The sequence below is a fragment of the Gavialis gangeticus genome, unplaced genomic scaffold (genome assembly GCF_001723915.1).
Source record: "Gavialis gangeticus isolate Ggan-Ray unplaced genomic scaffold, GavGan_comp1, whole genome shotgun sequence".
In the NCBI taxonomy this organism is placed as follows: Eukaryota; Metazoa; Chordata; order Crocodylia; family Gavialidae; genus Gavialis; species Gavialis gangeticus.
In genome coordinates, this window is record NW_017729033.1 from 5083049 (window position 1) to 5090466 (window position 7418).

General features: G+C 56.3%; 1 protein-coding gene across 2 annotated transcripts in view; it reads left to right on the forward strand.

Moving 5' to 3' along the window:
* The first annotated feature begins 2320 nt into the window (after positions 1 to 2320).
* LZTS3 (leucine zipper tumor suppressor family member 3) overlaps positions 2321 to 7418 on the forward strand; it is a 142886-nt gene continuing 137788 nt past the window's right edge. For both annotated transcript variants that reach the window (XM_019526072.1, XM_019526075.1), the window contains exon 1: positions 2321 to 2566. The gene's annotated coding sequence lies outside the window, so the exon portion shown is untranslated. The remainder of the gene's footprint in view (positions 2567 to 7418) is intronic.

A 7418-nucleotide genomic window follows, 5' to 3' on the forward strand; every position in this document is an offset into this window, starting at 1 on the left:
GCAGCTTGCTGCTGTGTCTGCTCACAAACAGGCCGATCTAGCTTTTGGGGCCTCAAAAAAGTTGTAATGTCTGCCTGAAAGCTGTGGCCAAGCTCTTGGGGAGGACCAGTGGAGCGAATTGGACGTGGCCATGGTCACTCTCCTATCTAAACCCATTGTGCAGTCTTGCTGGCTGGATTCACCTTTTTCCTCCCCACTGTATTTTAAGGGCCAGAAGATGCCATTAAATCGTGTGCTGACTCTCATCTGATTACAAGGGAGCGGCTGTGATCCACCCGCAGAGGGGGAGGTGGATCAGTGGTCCAGAGGGGTGGGCTTGGAAGAACAGCGTTCTGCTTCTGTGCAATGAGGGTAATACCTAGTTCTTCAAAGTCAATGATGAATGGTGCCAAATAAGGCCTAATTAGTATGGCCATCTGTAAAGAGGACCAGTCTGAACCTCTCTATCTGTATTCTTCATCATGAAATGAGGTTGCATTCACTGAAAGAAGGGGCAGCAAAAACCGATCGGCACGCTACATTTGAAACAATGGCTTGCAAAGCTCCCAACATACCACAATTGTCCCACAAATCCTTGTGTGCATACTGAGAGGATCAAATTCGGGTAGGAAGGGACCTCAGGAGGTCGCATCTAGTCTAACCCCCTGCTCCAAGCAGGACCAGCCCCAGCTACATCATCCCAGCAAGGCTTTGTCTAGCCGGGTCTTCAAAACCTCCAAAAATGAAGCGTCCACCACCTCTCTGGGCTGTCTTTTCCAGTGCTTTACTACCCTCCTAGTGGAAAAAGTTTTTCCTAATATCTAACCTGAATTTCCCTGTGATGTACAACAACACAGCATCAACCTGTATGCTCATGCCTCTGCTTGGCGTGGACCGGGGAGCTGCACCTCTTATTAAGGCTGCCTGTGAGTTTCCATGCTAAAGCCCCTTTTATCAGATGCTGCTTTCCACATCAGCCCAAACAGGTCAGGCTGGGTCCCTGCCCAGAGATGTTTTAATAATAACAATTTGGCTCTTTTTGAGCGTGGCGTTGAGGGAGCCACCTGTGCCAACGTGACATAATTGTTGGCCTTTTTTTAGCAGCATTAGTACGTCAGGGGGAGAAAGCATTATGCTCGGCATGGGCCCGTTTTTCTGGCAGCGTTCCTCGCAGGGACTCGGGGAAAATCCACTCTGACTTGGCTGAGACACCGACCTCACATCAGAGGATGAGACGCATCCCTGTAGAGAAAGCCAACATCAATGTATGTACCATGCTAAGGCTGGATCCTGTTTAGTTAATGCAAGCTGTTTGGGGCTGGTGGGGGGGGCTCTCCTCCTCCTCACTGCTTTTTTGAGACTTAATCTTAAGGGTAAGAACACATGTTTTGAACATTGATGCATTCAGTGTTTTTGCAGGGACTCGAACAGGGGGAATAAAATCGCACTCGGGGGCCTACGTCCACATCGATGCCCAATAGGTCGAAGAGAATTGGGCCCCTAATGTCTCAGCAAAGCAGCTTGGGAGCACCTGCAATGTAGCCGTAGGCACCATCGGATGTCACGGGTGACGTGCCACGTGCCTCTCCCGCTCCGTTCCCACAGGTACAGTGCCCTGGAGAGCAAGCCTCCATGCTAATCCGTGCTAGTCTGTGGCACTCCCTTCAAGTGGATTTGTCTGAAAAATGGCCCCGCTGTTCTCGGGGCCCGCCAAACGTAGCATGGGTTTGGGCACGCAGCGATGCCCGTCTGCAGACGTGCCCTGTAAGGCTCCCTACAGTGTTGGTGCCCATCCGCAATGAGACAGGGTCTATCTCCACTGGAGAAATAAGTCACTGAGAAACTAGGGGTCAGATCTTCTACCTTTATGTGTGAGGCTAAACATGAAAAGACACACGGGGGGGGTGGCATTCGGGAATGCTTAGCCCCCGGCATTTATCGGTATCAGCTGGAGTCCAGGGCTCCTGCCCTGAAAAGCCCCTTAGGCCCCTAACTACTTATTGGGAACATGAGCCCTTAAGTGACTTGCCCAGGGTCACCCAGGCAAGCAGTGGCGGAGCAGGGAACAAAGCTAAAGGCCGGCCTCTATCCAAGGAGCCTGCCGGTCGACTCCTGCTCTTTCTGTGCAGGGAAGGGCCCCCAGGAAGCTTCGTCAGGACCCAGCGCCAAGCAGCGCCAGGGCCAGAGGCGCAGGATTTGGCTGAGCAGCCGGACAAGCACGCTCAGAGGGACCGGGCAAGCTGGGGAAGGAAGAGTTAAAGGGAAGGAGCTGAGACCCACCCTCTCTGCCTTCCCCTGGCTGCTGTTAGGCTGCTGCACTGACAGGGGGTGGGACTGGGGCTGGCTGCTCTTTGCCGCAAGAAGGGGGGAAATGTGGCTGTGTGTGCGGGTGCGTGGTGGTGACACATGATGAGATGAGATGAGACCCCTCAGACTGCGAGGAGCTGGCGCCACGGCGGCCGCAGCAAGCTCCACGCATCCGACCCTCCTCCCTTTCCTCTATGTCTAGGACTCTGCGTTTTGCCAAGGGGGGGATTTGTGCATCGGCAGGCCGGATCCAGAAGGCAGCACCGCTTTCCTGCCAAGAGTAAGGCTGCGGGGGGCTCGCGCCTCTCCCCCAGGCTGGAGGGCGCGCGTGGTGGGAGGGTGGCCTGGGGCCACGCGTGTCGCCGCTGGCGCAGAGCGGGAAGGTTGCGTTGCGGTGATACCTGGCGCATCCTGGCATCGGGGTGGGTGGGTGGCTTTAGGGAGACGTGATTTCTGCAGCGCTGCTCTCCAAGCATCAGATGGTTTGGGGAAGTGGGGGAGAGGCTGCAAGGTCTGGGGGCAGGGATGGGGGATCGGAGCCACGATCTCGCCTTCGGTTTATGCCTCAAGCCTCGCATCTTGTTCTGGCCCCGCCGCGGCCAGCGGGAAACGGCCGAAGCGCAGGGTTGAGTAGGCCTGAGCCCGCTCGTCTGGGGCCGGCGGTGTCGGGGGGTTTTTGCGGTGATGTCACGAGTGGGGTGTGATCCAGCCAGCGAGCTGCGGGCGTCGGGGCAATTAACATGCGATCACTGTGAATTATGTCATCTGCTTCTCCCGCACCATGGATTGCTTCAGTGGCGGCGCTCTCCGTGCGCGCTCTGGCTTCGGCGCGAGACGAGCGGGCTGGCATCTGGGAAGGCACAGAGGAAACCGGACTCGGCTGTTACACAGGGAGGATCATAAAGCCCAGGGCGCTTTGCACGGCAAATGAGCAGGGGATCGGGTCTCCCGGGCTTTGCTTTTTTGTGGGGGGAGGTTAATGCACTGCCTGCTGCCAGCTGGATCGAGCGTGTAAACACGCACACGCATGCAGCGTGCATGTGCGCTGACCGCCACATCCACTGGCAGCATAAGTCGGGGTAGCGCCCCCAAAGTCCGGGCAGCATCCAGCCCTGTCAAGGAGACGGGGACGTAAGCTGTTGCTCTGAATTCCTGGTTGCCTCCTGCATTTGGGGCCGCAGGTTTCGGGGGCCGTGATGAGGAGCTGGCTTGGTTCCCAATCCGAGCAGCTTCCCCTTGGCTCCCCAGGAGAGAGAGGGGCAGGAGCTTTACTGCAGTGCAGCAGGAAGAGAGATGTCCAGGAGCCGCCTGCTCTTGCTTGCTTTTCCACAGCCCCTGGCTCTCCCCATGATGTCGGCGCTGGCTGAGCCCTCGCCGGGGTGCCCAGGCCAGCAGCGCGTGAGCTGGGGGGTGGGAGACGCTGGGACCCGATGAGAGGCACCGGGGTGGCCAGAGATCCTGGAAGGAGGCATCTTTAGATGCCGGGGGAGTGTTTCCCACGGTGGCATCACTCTTGCAAGCTGCCTTTCCCCCTTTCCTCCCCCCGGCCTGTTGGAAGTGAATGGCAACTTGGGGCCTCAGCCCAGAGCTTGAATGGGATCACTCTGTAGCTGCCAGCAGGTTTTGATGTGGGGAGTGTGACAGCCGCGTAGTTATTCGAAGTGAGTGTAAGTGGCACAAGTGTCTGAATCGGGACTCCCGGGGTCTGCTCCCAGCGCTGGTGCTGAGCCAAGATAATCTGGGGGAAGTCGCAGGGCTTTTCTCAACCCTAATTCTTCCCCCCGCCCCCCAGCATGGTATTTCCCCACCTCTTACCTGTGCCATGAGACTTGGCTGCTGTTCTGGATTAATGATTTGCATGTCACTAGTCTCTGCAAGCGGTCATCCTGCCAGGGCCCTTTGATCGGTGATCGGGGCTGTTGGGGATGCACGGTGCTTTGAGATCACCGGGAGGACGAGGGCACAAAAGAATAAATAAATGGTGATGGACTCGATACAGTGTCCATGCGATGCCCAGTCTTTTCTGCTGTGTGCATCGTGCTGCTAGTGTCCAAGCACCTTCCAGTAGCTTGTTAAGCCGTGGGAGTAACCTCTGCCACGCGTGGTGGGGCCTTCCTCTCCCCGGGGAGAGGTTCGTGTGTCTGGTGGCATTTCTGCAGCTGCTTCATTGCGAACACCCATAGACAGCGCGAAGCAAGGTCACCCGAGTCCAGCTCCCGTGCAGAATTAATTTCCTTTATACTACAGGAGACTTCCATTAAAAAGGGAGGTTAGTGTCGCAGGGCCCTTTCACCGGGGTCATTCCTAGTGCAGGACTGCAGTCTTGTTGTCCACGTGAGTGAAATGGGAGCCGGGGTCTCTGTGGCTCCTGCACCGCGCCAGGCTCTGTACATTCACCAGTGTGCTCTCCGAGCTGTGCAAAGGCAGATGCAGATTTAAAGCCACCTCAGGGAATTACTATGGAAGAAACAGCCTCTCTGCGCTGGGCAAGGCTCAGGGACACAGAAAGGAGAAAAATCACTGTGCAATAATCTGGTTAGTGAGGGTGGGTGGGGGCACTGCTGCCCCTAGCAGGTGAAAGTAGTGTGTGTCCTGGGCCCTATCCTGCAGGTGATTCACAAAGACCCTCTTCTAGCTCCAGGGGCTGTGAGCGCTACCCTGGCTATTCCCAGGAAGGGGCTTCCCTGCTGCATATCCAGGACTGCATTGCTGGTGGAGCTGCACAGTGGGCATGGCAGGACAGACCTTAACCTGCAACATCTGCCCGTGATGACAGCCCGGTCCCAGCTCCGGTGTGAAAACGGGGGGCCAGGCCACGTGCCTGTGGAGCTGCATGTGGGGACAGAGACAGTCCCTTTCCAACGGGTCAGCCCCCTACTCCCTGAGACCCCTCAGTAGAGTGTGGCTTTTTGCAGGGCACCCTCAGGGGAAGGGCTCATACCAAGCATAAACCCTGCTAGGATTGCGGCTTGATTCCTGACTGCATGCAGCTGGGCCTGATTGCCGGCTGGGTTGCAAGCAGCTGAGCTGGTCTCTGCCCCCTCCGCTTTGCCCTCAGCCCCTGTCTGCTGACCTCTAAGCTGGCCTTCATTTTCTGGCTTGTGACTCTCTCTTGGCTTGGTCCCTCTCGGCCCTGCTCTGGAGGCTTGTGACTTGGCTGTAACCATTAGCACAGACCGTGCATACTATAGCATGACAAGGAGAGGATGGAAGATAAGGTAAGCCTGGGGTGGGGAGCAGGCTGTCTAGGAGCCAGGCCCAGTGAAGAGGATTTGGGGGAGTCTCTGTATGCAAGAAGCCAACTCTAAGGGCATCTTTTCAGGGATGTGAAACCTTAGTGGAGACGAATGCACCTGGATTGATGTTGAAGGCCACTACCTACTGCCTGTCCCTGGGGCTCTGGGCTGCAGAAGGAGCACACAGTACGGGAAGGGATGTCCTGGGCTGGTGAGTTCATAAGCAGCTGCTCTATCCCTTCCCACCCGTCACACCTCATAAAAGTGAACCCGAGGGAGACGGCAGGAGGGACAAGTGTGCTGCCAGTGCCTTGAGGAAGGGGCATCATAGCCCAGCCCGTCTTGGTACCCAGAGTGACGGCACTGGGGAACCTGTACGTGGCTCCTCTCGGGGTACTTTCCTGCAGGGGCTTGTGCTAGATGGGAGTCTGGCCTGGTGTTGGCATCTCGGGGGCGCCTGGCTGCCTGTGGGGTTGCTGTCCTGGGGCCCGATCCTCAAGGTCTCCAGTGGGGTTGGAGGAGCAGCTCCAGAGCCCGAAAACTGTTTGAGGTGGGGTGAATCGCATGTCGCTACCTTGCTGATCTCCGACAGGCGGAGGGGGAGCTGATCTCCCCCCTTAAGCAAAGAGACCGGGGTGAGCAGGGCTCCAAGTCGCAGCAAGGGTCTGTCGTGGGGGTCCCGTTGCCTCTAGACAGCCCAGACATGAGTTGGGCAGCATCTGGCTTTGGGGAAGCAGCCCCAAGTCTTTTTTTGAGCTGAACCATTTCTCAAAAGAGGCTGTCGGTGCTCTTTGAAGGGTCAGAGTTGCTTTGTACAGAGAGGTGGGGGACATGCACTATGCAGGGGAAGCGGAGACCCTTGCTGGACATCCAGCAGTTGGATGCACCCAGCCATAGTCTCCCCTCCCCTCCCCTCCCCTCCCCTTCAGTCTTTCTGTTGTTCTTGTCGTAGCAGCTGGTGAACAGGACTAGATGTGAGCAGAGTACCCCTCCTGAGGTCTCCAAATGCCTCCGTCTTCCTGCCCTCTGTGTGTTGCAGCCTTGCTGTGGCATCGGGCTTGTGCAGGGGTGATCTGCCAGTCTGCCCATGGGGAAAGCCTATTCTTATGTAAACTACCCTAGATAAAAAAAAATAGGCTTGAGTAGGCATCGCTGGATGCTGGTGAGGTTCCCTTTGAAGTTCAGCAGTCTTCCTTCACTACAGCCAGGTGTGCCAGGGCTTTCAGAAGTGAGTGGTGACTTTTTGTGGTGGGGTGGGGGTGTAAACTTGATAGTGTTCAGGAACTTACTTTTTTCTGGAAGTGTTGAATAAACACCTGGCTGCCTCCTTGGAAATGGCGTTTCTTCCCAGCCTCTGAAGCTGGGCTTCCCAAAAAGAAGTGGAGGCTCCCAAACCCGGTGTGCTACCTGTAAAACTTTGCCAGACCTCTGAAGGGACAAAAGGACATTTGTCCTTGGCACGGGGACTCAGGACGTGTGCCACAAAACCTGCATGGGGCATCAAGGGCTTGGGGCAAGAGCGGAAGCAACCAGAGGGTTGGAGAGAGAAGAACAGGATGATTCGCATCCTGTGCATCCAAGGCTGAGCCGAGGCCAACAACCCTCTCTCCGCTTGCTCTTTAAGTCCACTGATGTCAGCAGAAAAACACTCCTCTTGGCTTCAGCGAGCCTTGAAATCAGGCCCGTAATGAGTTGCTGCAAGATTTGAAGGCAGGAGCTCAATTAAAATGCAAGCCTCGAACCCATGTCTGGTTGGCCATGTGTTTTGGGGGTTTTTTTAAAGCAAAGGAGAAAGGACCCCCATGGCCATTTGGTTGAAATATTGGACCCAATCCCACCAGCTGATCCTGAGATCAGCTAGGAAGAACGCAGCCTGATATCTTCCCCCCCCCCCCC